Source organism: Pseudophryne corroboree, chromosome 5 (genome assembly GCF_028390025.1).
Source record: "Pseudophryne corroboree isolate aPseCor3 chromosome 5, aPseCor3.hap2, whole genome shotgun sequence".
NCBI lineage: Eukaryota > Metazoa > Chordata > Amphibia > Anura > Myobatrachidae > Pseudophryne > Pseudophryne corroboree.
In genome coordinates, this window is record NC_086448.1 from 801,535,503 (window position 1) to 801,548,901 (window position 13,399).

A 13,399-nucleotide genomic window follows, 5' to 3' on the forward strand; every position below is an offset into this window, starting at 1 on the left:
TGTGCACTGCAGGGGAGGCAGATATAACATGTGCAGAGAGAGTTAGATTTGGGTGGGTTATTTTGTTTCTGTGCAGGGTAAATACTGGCTGCTTTATTTTTACACTGCAATTTAGATTGCAGATTGAACTCACCACACCCAAATCTATCTCTCTCTGCACATCTTATATCTGCCTCCCCTGCAGTGCACATGGTTTTGCCCAACTGCTAAAAAATTTCCTGCTGCGATCAACTTGGAATTACCCCCACTGTCTTGTAAGCTGTATGACCCCCTGCTCCACTAAAGCTCCACTCCATCTCCAGTGTACATGTAACAGTGAGTACGGCTGTACCTGCTATCTATCAATAAACCAACACCACTGGTTAAGTAACTGGGCTGTCATAGTGTGAGTCATCCGCTGTTGTGTTCCTACATAGCTCTACAATATCACCACCTGCACACACATCATTTCCAGCATTAACAACAGAGACCAATTAGCAATAGACTTTTATCTTGATAACGCAGTATGCACATGGCAGATGATAGCCCGCGTGCAAGGTTATTTAACCCAGCTTCGCTGCCCCCATTGCTATCCATAGGCAAGATAAAGGTAAGTAGAGGATTTTCCGTTTGATAAATGCTCTGGGCGGGATGTACTATAAGGAAAATGCGGTAAAACCCCCGTTTTCGAGTCAGATGTGGCTGGTATACTACTGAAGTTCTCGTTTGAGTCTAAGGGGTCTATTTACTAAGCCGTGGATGGAGATAAAGTAGACGGAGATAAAGTACCAGCCAACCAGCTCCTAACTGTCGTTTTTCAAACACAGCCTGTGACATGACAGTTAGGAGCTGATTGGCTGGTACTTTATCTCCGTCCACTTTATCTCCATCCGAGGCTTAGTAAATAGACACCTAAGTTTGCAAAATGCTAAAAATCACCACGCATAGGGGGAGATGTACTAAGCCTGAAAAGTGATACATTTCACAGTGATAAACTGCCAGCCAATCAGCTCCTAACTACCATGTCACTGGCTGTGTTTGAAAAATGACAGTTAGGAGCCGATTGGCTGGTACTTTATCACCGTGATATTTATCACTTTTCAAGGCTTAGTACATCTGGCCCATAGTGACGGGTAATGGCCGGAAAGGGCAGCTAATAAGTACCCAAATGGGTTGGATCGCTATTCTGTGCACTGCAATGTACAGTGACCAATCGGATCCAAACAGCATCATCAGTGTGTGACTTACACCAGAGTTATAGCAACCTGCAAGTCACACCCTTCCAGGCGCCTAGGTTTGTGACTTTTGGATGGCCACTTTCGTTGCATTTCCAGAGTACAGGTACATACACACATCATGACCATACTGTACACTGGCTGCATCTGCAAGCTTGTATGCCCATTAGAGCCCAGGTACCAGCACTTTAGTAATACAAAGTCACACATCTGTCGTATGGCTGAAAGAATTAGCCACACATTGTGAAAGTACACACATGCTCACAAATAAAAAGAGCAGCAAAAAAAGCCACAAATTCTGCTTAAGGCCTAGGTTTGTACATTTTTCTCAGAAGGGCCCTCCATAGCTGATAATTGGTTACCCACAGGTCAGAGGCGGAACTACCGGCAGGGTAAGCAGTGCGTTGCACTGGGGCCCGCCTCTGTCCAGGGGCCCAAGCATGTAATGAGTCAAACTGACTCATTACATGCCGTTGTGCGCTGCGGGCAACCGCTGCCCGCAGCGCACAGCCGCCCACAGAGGAGAAGAGCAGCGGCACGGACGGGGGAAGGAGGAGGACGGAGGTGAAGGAGGGAGCCGCAGCAGCGCTTTGTTACTGGTGGAGGCGCTGCTGCTGCTGCCCCTCTGCTTCACTATAGGCTGTCTTCCGAGAACAGCCTATAGTGAAGCAGGGGGGCAGCAGCGCCTCCACCAATAACACAGTGCTGATGCGGCTCCCTCCTCCACCTCGTCTACTGCCCGGGAAACGTCAAGCTGCGAGGAGCCTGAGCCAGCGGAGAGGGTAAGTATGATTCTACTTTCTTTCTTTCTCTTTATTTCTTTCTTTCTTTCTGTCTCTTTCTTTCTTTCTTTCTTTCTGTCTCTTTCTTTCTTTATTTGTTGGGACTGCCTGCCGCTATGTGTAAAAATGGGGGACTGCCTACCGCAATGTGTAAAAAGGGTGGACTGCCTGCCGCTATGTGTAAAAATGGGGGACTGCCTGCCACAATGTGTAAAAAGGGGGGACTGCCTGCCGCAATGTGTAAAAATGGGGAATCTGCCTGCCGCAATGTGTAAAAATGGGGAATCTGCCTGCCGCTATGTGTAAAAATGGGGAATCTGCCTGCCGCAATGTGTAAAAACGGGGGACTGCCTGCCGCAACGTGTAAAAAGGGGGAATCTGCCTGCCGTATTGTGTAACAAGGGCACGCTGTCTGCCGTAATGTGTAACAAGGGCACGCTGTCTGCCGTAATGTGTAACAAGGGCACGCTGTCTGCCGTAATGTATAACAAGGGCACGCTGTCTGCCGTAATGTGTAACAAGGGCACGCTGTCTGCCGCTATGTGTAAAAAGTGTACGTTGTCTGCCGTTATGTGTAAAAAGTGTACGCTGTCTGCCGTAATGTGTAAAAAGGGGGACGCTGTCTGCCGTTATGTGTAAAAAGTGTACGCTGTCTGCCGTTATGTGTAAAAAGTGTACGCTGTCTGCCGCTATGTTTAACAAGGGCACGCTGTCTGCCGTTATGTGTAAAAAGTGTACGCTGTCTGCCGTAATGTGTAAAAAGTGCACGCTGTCTGCCGCTATGTGTAACAAGGGCACGCTGTCTGCCGTTATGTGTAACAAGGGGACACTGTCTGCCGTAATGTATAAAAAGGGGAACGCTGTCTGCCGTAATGTGTAAAAAGGGGACGCTGTCTGCCGTAATGTGTAAAAAGAGGAATCTGTTCGCTGTAAGGTGTAAAAGGGTCTCTACCTGGTGTAGTGGTGCTACTGTGCAGCGTAATTTGAAGAATGGAGACTACTGTGCACCATTTTAGGAATTGGTATTATTTTGTGGCCACACCCCTTCCCCGCGAAGCCACGCCACTATGTATTTTTGCGCGCGCCTACGGCGCGCACTGCCCCTGTTTTGCATGCAGGGGTGGGGCTCCGATGCCATTTCTTGCACACAGTGCTAAAATGTCTAGTTACGGCACTGTTGCTAGGTATCCATTTCTCTGGCCCTGAGCAGGTCCCCCTCACCAGATCCTCTCAAGGGGTGAGGGGGTGGACTTGGATGGGATGGGGGGGGGGGGGGGCAAAGCATTTTGTCGCACCTGGGCCCACCGCTTGCTAGTTCCGCCACTGCCACAGGCGATAGCTCACCACTGACTGTTGCTATAGGAAACCTCTTATGGATCTGATTCTGAAGATAGAAGTGTTTTATTTTCGATACTTTCCTCATGTGCCCTTATTTTTTCTAAAGCCCTATCACAAAAAAGAACTATGGAAGGAATTTTTAGATTATCTGCCAGTGAATCATCATGGAGAGGGTGGTACAGGCAGCACCAAGGAACCGGTGAGGCATAGGGGGGTTCCCTTCCACCTACCGCCATTTGGACTAGATCTCAGTAGCCACCTTGGGATAGGGCACGAAGCCTCCCTGGAGAACAGGAAGATTGGAGTCTGCACATTTGTGCTCTTCTCTTTCAGCATCCCCCCCTCACTACAACCAACTCCATGTTACACACATATTTTATTTCAGCTTCTCTGTAGCAACCTGTACAATAAATTAGGTTAAATACATGAAAGCCATCAACACATCACTTGACTTTAGCTTGGCCTTCTTGGAAGATAGTTTAGTATAAATACTGTACCTTTACTGACAGCACGGACCATAACAACAGTCTCCCGACTCACAAACGTGGACTACTGTCACTATCACAATTCTTGATGCTTTTTCAAAATCTTGCAAAGTCCATTTTTTCTATCTTAGACTTCCATCTACACCAATTGAATCTTGACTTCGGTTACTGGATGTCTCAAGGGTCTCGGAATGCAATGTTTGCAAATTCTTCATCATACTTTTTAGGTGGCTTCCCAAGTGCAGAAGACCTTTTCTGTGGCTGAACTTCCACACTGGTAGGTACATCTCCAGCTACTGGCAAGTTCAGTGACACATACTTGTTCTGCATATCAACTTACAGTTTTTATACAACTTGCACTGTTTCTTTTAAGATAATATCTCTAGAATTGACTAGCTTTTTGGTATTTTGATTCCAGAAATAATAGCCTTTGCTTTCTTGGCAATAGCCAAGCATGATTCTCTTTACTGATTTTTAATCCAGGTTACGTCTTTTTTCTCTTGGTATATGAATATAGGCCATGCTTCCAAAAACTTTGAGATGCTTTAAACTGGGTTTTCTCTTTGACCACACTGCAATAGGTGTTATGTCCTTTAGGACAACTTTAGGAGAACAGTTCTTGAGATAGACTGCTGTGGACAGGGCTTCTGCCCAAAACAGCCTGTCTTTGTCTGCGTCCTTCAGCATACATCCTGCTTTGTCCACAAGTGGGTGGTTTGCACATTCACTGACACTGTTTTGCTCAAGATTATAGGCAATGGTCAATTGATGCTATATGCCATATTTTCTTAAGAATTGTTTCTCCTCACTGTTGAGCTATTCTCCACCGTTATCAGATCTCAGAGTCTTGAGTCTGTGGCCTGTTTGATTTTTATACAAGTCATTTGTAATCTATACTCTTTTTTTTACCACACCGGGTTTCTCTCTGATAAAGTACATGGGTGTCATTCTTGTGAAATCAGCTATAAACTTCACTAACTGTCTGTATCCATTATGACTTTACTTCCATTGAACCACAAACATATATATGCAGTTATATCTCAAGTGGTTTTGTAGCTCTGCTTGTTGATTTTGAAAATGGCTGATGACTTTGTTTTCCCACAATACAGCTCTCACATAAATCACTAACATTCCTGTGACCATCCCATTCTGTGGCTTTTGAACACTATCGTATTCTAGGTGACCAAGGGGGAGATGTACTAAGCCTGAAAAGTGATAAATATCACTGTGATAAAGCACCAGCCAATCGGCTCCTAACTGCCATGTCACAGGCTGTGTTTGAAAAATGACAGTTAGGAGCCGATTGGCTGGTACTTTATCACAGTGATATTTATCACTTTTCAAGCTTAGTACATCTGGCCCCAAATTTCCTACGTCAGAGTTGCAGTGACTGTGACTCCGGGGGTCATTCCGACCCGATCGCTCGCTGCACCGCAGCGATCGGGTCGGAACTGCACGTGCGCCGGCGCATGGCAGCTTTCGTTACCTAGCGATCGCCTTGGAGACAGAGACGGTCACTAGGCGGGAGGGGGCTGAACGGCGGCGTTAAGCCGCCATTTAGGGGGAGCGGTCTGGCCAACGCAGGCGTGGCCGGACCGTTGGGGGGCGGACCGTGGCGGCTGCGTGACGTCTCACGCAGCCCTTGCGGCCAGCGGGTGCGACGAGCAACTCCCAGCCAGCCGCAGAAGCTGCGCTGGCCTGGAGTTACTCCTAAAATACAAAGGCATCGCCTCTGTGCGATGCTTTTGTATTTGTGCGGGGGGACCGGCACTGACATGCGGGGTGGGCTAGCCCTGTGCTGGGCGGCCCCCCGCATGTCTGAGTTTACGATCGTAGCTGTGCTAAATTTAGCATAGCTACGATCAACTCGGAATGACCCCCTCAGTTGCTATCATTGTGTATTAAGATATGTACCATTGCGGACATTTTGTGTCTGTAGCTATTATGGTCCCTTTTCTGTTTCGCACAGTGCACTTTCCTTCAGCGAAATGAACTGTGTTTTAGGACAATTATGTCTGTAAGGTTTGTCCACATCTCTGGTACATGAAGCACATTTTGGATTTCTGTATTTTTTGGTCTTGTTCCAATTTTTAAGCAAGCTTTAATTATTCCAACTTTTGTAGCTGTAAGCACTTGGTTATCAATCTCTTTAATTATGATATAGGGTCATATTGGTTAACATAATTAACCACTCTTCACTGCAGATAAAATGTCTTATTGCGCCAGAATCGATATACCAGGAATCTTTTCTGCCTCTATATTTAACAGGGCTTGTTCATCTTTGCTGTTGCATGTCTTACTTGCTTGTGATTCAAATTTTCTGCTTGCAGTCAACTGATTTGTGACCTATTGTATATTGTGACAATTGTAGCACTTGAAATTCTAAATTTTTCAGTTTTTGTATGGAATGCTGTAATTTCAGTATTTGACTCACGGAGAACTTGTTTTTGGAACTGTAGTGTTCTTCAGACAGTTACTTTGGGTATATGTCTACATTAACCAGTACTCACACCGAGAGACTTTATCAGATAGTGTCAACTCAACTGCAGAGGCATGTGAGAAGAATCCAGATGAGGGTTTATTTCAAGCTGATATTCTTGTAGTTATGCACAAAACAGCAGTAGGTGAAAAGATGACGATTTACCAGAGCTGGTTAGAATCTAAAATGGCAGACACACACTGAGCTGAGGACAGGATGAGGGCAGGACTAATGACATCAGAACCTGGCTACAGGAAATCAGGAGGGACAAATTTTAACAAAATGCAAAGCTCTGCAATAAAAAAACAACAACACATGAAACACATATATCGTGGGACATGACAGGAACTGTAATAACTTTTCCCTGACTGTGTCTGTGGTTAACCTTACTGTGTTTGCTTCTAACGCCACAACTAAGTCAAACTGAAGCATTAAGTTCTGTAACATTGCTGTAGCAATCTCCTCATCATCAATTTGTACTCCAGCAGATGTTAGTTGCTGAGAAATAGACAATGTTTTGTCTGTGTAATCACTCATACTGCTGCATTCACTCAATGTTGTGTTATACAATACACATCTTAAATCTATTGTAGTCATGCAACCTCCATTTTAGTTTGCTGCCTGTAGTGCTGCCCACATGTCTTTAGCAGATGTCTTCCCATGTATAATAGAGCAGACATGTTGCTCCATCATCTGGGCTTGGATCTGCAGCAGGATCTACTATAATCTTCCACAATCTTTCATGCTTCAATTGCATTTCCCTAGTAAACTTCCAGGTTGTATAATTCTCTGCACCTTTTAACTTGATAGCCCCTGTAGTCATGCTTGTTACGGACATAACTGTGCTGCTTCTGTACTGTGCACTGAACAGTCTCTGTACTGACACACTGTGCTGAAAACACTCTGTGTTCTTTGTAGCTTCTGTGTACTGACTAGCTTCTGTGCTGACACACTGCTCTGGAAACACTGTGCTGTATTCAATCTGAGTTCTGTAGCATTTTGCACTACACGTGCTTAAGATGGGGTCTGTTTGCTGCTCTGGGCATCCTAGTAGTTTGGGGCTTGTGTACTTAAACTTTGTGTGCCTGTACCCATAACCAGGCCCGGTGCTACACACTCAGCAAGTGCATGCAAAGCAAGTAGGCGCCGGCCAGGAGAGGCACTCTCCCTGCTCTGTAACCCTGCTATTTGTTCCCTGTTGCTGCCGGTCACTGCTGCGCCTGCGGCACCGGCAGCATGAACAGTGAATCACGGCTCTTCTCTCCAGGCACCTATCAAGCCACAGGCGGATCCAAGGAGGGGGCAGGCACGCAGCCCGGCCGGAGGGGACACAGAGACAGTGGCGAATTGTGTATTAAAGTTGGTGCCGCCCCCAGTCACTCACCATCCTGTCTACTGCAGCCCGCACAGCAGAGGAGCTCTGATCTTCTGGGGACAACCTCCTTCGAAACATAGCTCCTCGAGTCACACTCGGATCACTGACTACATCTTTAGCTCTGTCCTCCTGATCAGCGTAGTGGTAAGCAACAATCTCCCCCTCTCCCCTAGTTACCAAACATAAATATATAGTGAAGGCATGTAGAGGAGGGGGGTGGGGGATGGAGGAGTTTAGTGCCCGGCTGGAGGGATTGGTACTGAGATTTCTTAATGACTGGTCCATGTAGCCTCTGCAACATGCACCTTCCACCCCTGCACCCTGTAACTACCTCCTTGCACCCTGTTACTGCCCTCACTAAGCATTGTAACTGCACCCCTTCCCCCTGCACCTGTAACTCCTTCCCATGCAAGTGACGCCCTGCACTCTGTAACTTCCACCTTTGCACCTCCCCTACAACTATGACATCACCAACTTGTGAAGGTACAAATTCAGGACCTGGTGCAACAGCGCCCACACTAATAAAAGAGGTGGTAACTCACGGCACAATCCCCTTTATCATTATTTTGTAAGCGTTCCCAGCACCCCCTGTGCAGTTTGGCAGTACCCAGCTCCCCTCCCTGCATTGATTAGATGCTGTCTGTGTATGCATGGCATCTATTCAGTAATCACCAGCTGCTTTTCAGAGCAGAGCAGCAGTGATCACAGGCTCTCCCAATCTGCCCCTCACTCTCCCAATCTGCCCCTCACCTTCTGGTGGGACAGTGTCCAAATAGCGGGACTGTCCCACTGAAATTGGGACAGTTGGGAGGTATGCAACTGCACCATGCATCTGTCCCCACTGCACACTGTATATTCTGCACCTCTGCAACCGTCACCCTTGCACTCTGTAATTGCCCTCATGCATATGACAACCCTGCATCCTGGAATTGCAGTCTGTACTTTCCATCCCTGCACCCTGTAATGGCCACCCCTGCACCGTGATCTCCTACCCCTGCACCCTGTAACTCCCACTCCTGCACTGTGAACTGCCACCCATGCAAGTGACACCCCCGTATGCTGTAAACGCACAAACCTGCAACTGCACCACCACATCCTGTAACACTACCCCTCCCTTACATTTTGTAACTGCCCTCTGCTCACTGTAACATGCCCACCTGCACCCTGTAACTATCCCCCTGCACCCTGTAACTGCCCTCCCCTGCGTCCCATATTGCCCTGATACTGGGAGGAACAGCCGCTGCACCCTCCCTGCAGGCTTGCTGGAGCCCCGACATTATCATCTGCACATATGCAGCACTGCCTGCTTCTAACAGCAGGAAACCGCAGCCAGATTGGCACATGCAGAATTGGAACCCGTGGAGCTAGGTAAAACATCAGTGGTGGCCGGCCAGGTCAGTGACTAATGGGGTAAGGAAAAAGTTATATGGGGACTGGCAAAACTGGATTAGAGGTAGAGGGGAGGACAAAGGGAGAACATGCATTGTCACCCTGTGCATGACCTGCTGTCCTCCTGTCCCCGTGTATATGTGCCACTGTCACCCTGTGTATGTCCCTATGTCACCCTGTGTATGTTCCTCTGCCACTCCCTGTGTATTGAGACCATGCTCCTCTTCTGGTAGCTAGTACCACTAGCCTTCTCCCTTCCCCTATCATGGTCCCCACCAACCCCGTCATTTTCTTCTGGATCTGCCCCTGCTGTGTCTGTGTGACATAAAGTGCAAGCCACATTACTGTGGGAATTATGGCCCTCATTCCGAGTTGTTCGCTAGCTGCTTTCGTTCGCAGTGCGGAGTTAAGTAAAAAAAGCGTCACTTCTGCGCATGCGTATGGGGCGCAGTGCGCTCGCGCAACGTACTTTCACAAAAGCCTATGCAGTTTCACACAAGGTCTAGCGACGCTTTTCAGTCGCATTGGTTGCTGCAGAGTGATTGACAGGAAGTGGGTGTTTCTGGGTGGTAAATGACCGTTTTCAGGGAGTGCGTGTAAAAACGCAGGCGTGTCGGATAAAAACGCAGGAGTGGCTGGGGAAACGGAGGCGTGGCTGGCTGAACGCAGGGCGTGTTTGTGACGTCAAAACAGGAACTAAACAGTCTGAAGTGATCGCTAGCTAGGAGTAAGTCTCGAGATACTCTGACACTGCACAATCTCTTTTAGTAGCAATGCTGCGATCCTTTCGGTCGCACTTCTGCTAAGCTAAGATACACTCCCAGAGGGCGGCGGCCTAGCGTGTGCAATGCTGCTAAAAGCAGCTAGCGAGCGATCAACTCGGAATGAGGGCCTATGTGTAAGCGGCATTACTGTGGACATTTTGTGTAAGGGCCACTATTACTGTGGGCATTCCGTGTATATGGGGCACTACTACTGTGGGCAATGCATTGTGTATAAGGGGCACTACTGTGCAGCATAATGTGTATAGGGAGTACTACTGTGTAGTGTAATACGTAAAAGGTGTACTATTGTGTAGTGTAATGTGGATAAGGGGCACTACTGTGTAGCGCAATATGTATAAGGGGCTAAACTATGCAGCATAATGTATATAAAGAGTATTTCTGTATAGCATAGTGTGTATAAGGGGTACTACTGTGTAGCGTAATGTGGATAAAAGGCACTACTCTGTAGTGTATCAAGAATAAGGGGCACGACTATGTGGTGTAATATGAATCAGGGGCACTATGTGCGGTGTAATGTGATTACATTTTTACTACTGTGGGGCGTAATTTTAATTAGGGGTACTATTGTGTGTCCATGCTCCTTCCTTGTGAGACCGCACCCCTTTTCTGCAGGGTCACTTTGTAAAGTATGGGAGGGCGCAAAATTAATAGTTTGCAGGAGGGCACCGATCACCCTAGTACCGGCCCTGCCCATAACCTATATGAAATGATTTGTTTGCAGGTGTTGATATTGCAGAGTTATATAGGCACACACCAGCAGATGACTCAAACTATGAACAACCCAGTGGTATTAGTTTATTCATAGTTAGTAGGCACAGCCGTACTCACTGTTACATGTACACTGGTTAAAGACTGTAGTTTAAGAGTACCAGGGATACATACAGCTCACCAGCCGTGTAGCGATGCAAGGATGGTGGAACATGTTGTGGATTGCAGGTAATCATAAGCCTATCTAGAGCTAGGTAGGACACTTCTGTCTCCCTCTATGTCAGACTACACATTCTCACACAGTATATATATTTCTAAACAACAAATTCTGCACTCATCAATTCAATAAGTTTTGTATATCACCCCAATCCAGTGAGACTGATCTTTCACCTGTCACCAATCACAAGCACTAATGTCTATCAATCATTCACAGTCAGTGGACAGCAGCTAGTCCTCCTCAAGACTCGTTGTCCATCCCAGGTTGAAATTTCTGTTAATATAAGAAGAGGCAGCACTCCATAGTGCATTAAAAGATTTATTCAAAAGATATAAGAAAAACTCCACTTCTGGTATATAGTTTCCCCGTACCATTTAAAATCACTCTGTGGGCTGATTACCACATGGCATTAAAATATACTGCACCAAACAGCACACCAGGCTCCCCGCTTCTCTGCTCCCGGATACCTATCACCGCTGGCTTCCCCGCGTCTGGTTCACGGCAGTAGATACACTGGGTGTGGGTGCCTCTGCAGTGACTTCAGAAGACCACGCCTTAACGCGTTTCGTAAACACTTTGTCAGAAGGCTGGTCTCCCTGACGTCTCGCCTCCCTTAAATACTGTATCTAAGTGTGCTGTCAGTCTTTGGATCATGTGTTCAGACAATCAATATCCTATATCTTTTGAATAAATCTTTTAATGCACTAATGGAGTGCTGCCTCTTCTTATATTAACCCACACATATATATATATAGATACAGATAGATAGATAGATAGATAGATAGATAGAGGTACTCCAAATAACACAATGCAATAGTAGTCAGTGCCCTCACAGAACACAATAGTATGGAGGTGCGGCACTCAGCATGAAATAACACACGCCAGAACCGGTAAGGTGTAACAACTTTTCAGTGCCCTGGCACCAGGGGTTAAAGTGTGCCGGAACGGGGCGGAACTGTGTTCCGTCAGTTCCAGTTGGAGACGGAACGCAGTTCCGCCTCCTCCGGCTCACCTCACCCGATGTGTGCCGGCGCCGCACAGGGAGATGCTGGGTGCTCGCTGAGATTGTGTTACCAGTGGCGCCCGGCTCTCTCTGCACAGCGGAAGCCAGCGGCCGGATCTCACTACTGAGCTCTGGCTTCCGGCTCCCGGCTCTGTCAGTGCGCGCTATGAGAGAGACGTCATGAGGTCTCACTCATAGTGCTGGGGAGCCGGACGCCAGGAGATCACAGCAGTCGGACGCGGGAGTGGGGCTTGGTAAGTATGGTGGCTTTTTTTTTTTTTTACTTGTGTAACTGTACAGCGCATCTACAGGGGGCCAATCTGCAGGGGGCCAATCTACAGGGGGCCAATCTACAGGGGGCCAATCTACTGGGGGCAATCTACTGGGGGCAATCTACTGGGGGCAAACTACAGGGGGGCAAACTACTGGAGCAAGCTACAGGGGGCCAAACTACTGCGTGCAAGCTACAGGGGGCTAACCACCGGGGTCCAAACTACTGGGGGCAAGCTACATGGGGGCAAACTACTGGGGCAAGCTACAGGGGGCAGAACTACTGGAGGCAAGCTACAGGGGGCTAACCACTGGGGGCAATCTACTGGGAGCAAGCTACAGGGGGCTAACCACTGGGGGCAAGCTACAGGGGGCTAACCACTGGGGCCAAACTACTGGGGCAAGCTACAGGGGGCCAAACTACTGGGGACAAGCTACAGGGGGCTAACTACTGGGGACAAGCTACAGGGGGCTAACTACTGGGGGTAAGCTACAAGGGGGCAAGATACTGGGGGAAAACTACAGGGGGCAAACTACAGGGGACAAGCTACAGGAGGCTAACTACTGGGGGCAGACTACATGGGGGCAAACTACTGGGGACAAACTACAGGGGCACATTACTACTGGGGGCATAACTACAGGGGCATAACTACAGGGGCATTACTACTGGGGGCATAACTACAGGGGCTAAACTACTGGGGGCATTACTACAAGGGGGCATTACTACTGGGGGCATTACTACTTGGGGCAAACTACATGGGGCTAAACTACAGGGGCTAAACTACTGGGGCATTACTACTGGGTGGCTAAACTTCATGGGGCAAACTACATGAGGACTAAACTACAGGGGCTAAACTACTGGGGGCATAACTACAGGGGCTAAACTACTGGGGGCATTACTACAAGGGGGCATTACTACTTGGGGCAAACTACATGGGGCTAAACTACAGGGGCTAAACTACTGGGGCATTACTACTGGGTGGCTAAACTTCATGGGGCAAACTACATGAGGACTAAACTACAGGGTCTAAACTACTGGGTGCATTACCACTGGGAGGCTAAACTAAGGAGGCGTAAACTACTGGGGTCATAACTGCAGGGGCATTACCACTGGGGGCATAACTACTGGGGCTAAACTACGGGGTGCTAAACGACTGGGGGCATTACTACAGGCGACATTACTACTGGGGGCATTACCATTAAGGGCATTAGTAATGGGGGCACTACTAATAAGGGCATTGTAAAGGGGGCACTTCATAAGGGACATCACTCCTGGGGACATAAAGGGGCACTACTACTGGGGGCATTGCATAAGGGGCACCACTACTATGGGCTCTATATAAGGGGCACTACC